Source organism: Pteropus alecto, unplaced genomic scaffold (genome assembly GCF_000325575.1).
Source record: "Pteropus alecto unplaced genomic scaffold, ASM32557v1 scaffold270, whole genome shotgun sequence".
Taxonomy (NCBI): Eukaryota; Metazoa; Chordata; class Mammalia; order Chiroptera; family Pteropodidae; genus Pteropus; species Pteropus alecto.
Window position 1 is genome coordinate 4,178,811 of NW_006430735.1, and position 1,522 is coordinate 4,180,332.

A 1,522-nucleotide genomic window follows, 5' to 3' on the forward strand; every position below is an offset into this window, starting at 1 on the left:
CCTCAGGTACAAGAGGAAATCAGCCCCTCATTCAGACAGAGACAGAACAGAAGGCCTTTGACCTCCTCAAACCTATCTTTGCCTTTGAGTGGACAGCCTCAGTCCTTGCTCTTCCAGACACCACCAAGGGATTTCATCTTTTTGTGAGTGAGACCAAGGGAATTGCCAAAAGGGTCCTAACCCAAATGCTAGACCCATGGCACCAACCAGTAGCCTATCTATCAAAAAGACTAGACTTGGTGGCCTCCGGATGGCCACCCTTCCTACGAGCCATAGCAGTGATGGCTCTCCTAGTCAAAGAAGCTAACAAACTCACCCTTGTGCAGAATCTGGACATTATTGCCCCTCACGTGGTAGAGGCCCTTCTCCACAGTAGCCCAGAATGATGGATGACTAACTCCAGAATCACTCAATACCAGGTTCTCCTCCTCGACTAGCCAAGGATTAACTTCTCTACAGCTACTGTCATCAACCCAGTCAATCTGTTGCCAGACCCAGATCCCAAGACCACTGTTCATGACTGCATAGATTTCACTGATGCTGTGTGTTCCTCGCAGCCAGACCTCAAAGACTCCCCTCTGCCTGAGCCTTATGAAGTTCTGTTCACAGACAGGAGAAGCTTCATGCAGGAAGGAAGAAGGTACGCTGGGGCAGCGGTCGTAACTCTAACTGGCACCATCTGGTCACAGGCTCTTCCCCAAGGGACTTCTGCTCAAAAGGCCGAACTCATCTCCCTCACTGAGGCACTAAGATGCAGAAAGGATAAGGCAGTCACAATATACACTGACAGCCGATACGCCTTTGCTACTGCACATGTACATGGAGCCATCTACAAGGAAAGAAGCCTTCTGACTTTAGCTGGGAAGGACATCAAGAACAAGGAGGAGATCTTAGCCTTACTTGAAGCCATATGGATGCCTAAGGCTCTGGCTATTGTTCATTGTAAAAGGCATCAAAAAGAGAATAGTCCTGAGGCTGAGGGAAATCCACGAGTCTATGCAGAGACAAGAACAGGGGCCACAAAGCCAGTGGGGCCCCTACCACATCTACTGACTGTTGTCCCTTACCCAGAACTGCCTCTGTCTCCCATCTATATGGCGGAAGAGAACATATATTTTCAAGATAAGGGAGCCACTAGGAACAAACAAGGGTGGTGAATGACCTCAGATGGAAAAATTGGGCTCTCACAGGCCCTTGGAAGGACTCTCCTCCACCAACTACACCAGATCACACACCTAGGGCAAACTAAGATGCTCCAAGCTTTAGACCCCTACTTTCACTTGTTAGAAGGGAGAAGAACCGCAGAAGAGATTGCCTCACGATGCCCAGCTTGTGCCCAAGTTAATCCAAAGAAGAGGAAGATAGAAGAACCTAGGCATAGGGAAAAAGGAACTTATCCGGGGGACCACTGGCAAGTCAATTTCACTAAGGTAACCCCGACTGTGGGAGGCTACAAATATTTACTTGTTTTTATAGACCCACAGGATGGGTAGAGGCCTTCCCTACCAGGAAAGAAACTGGA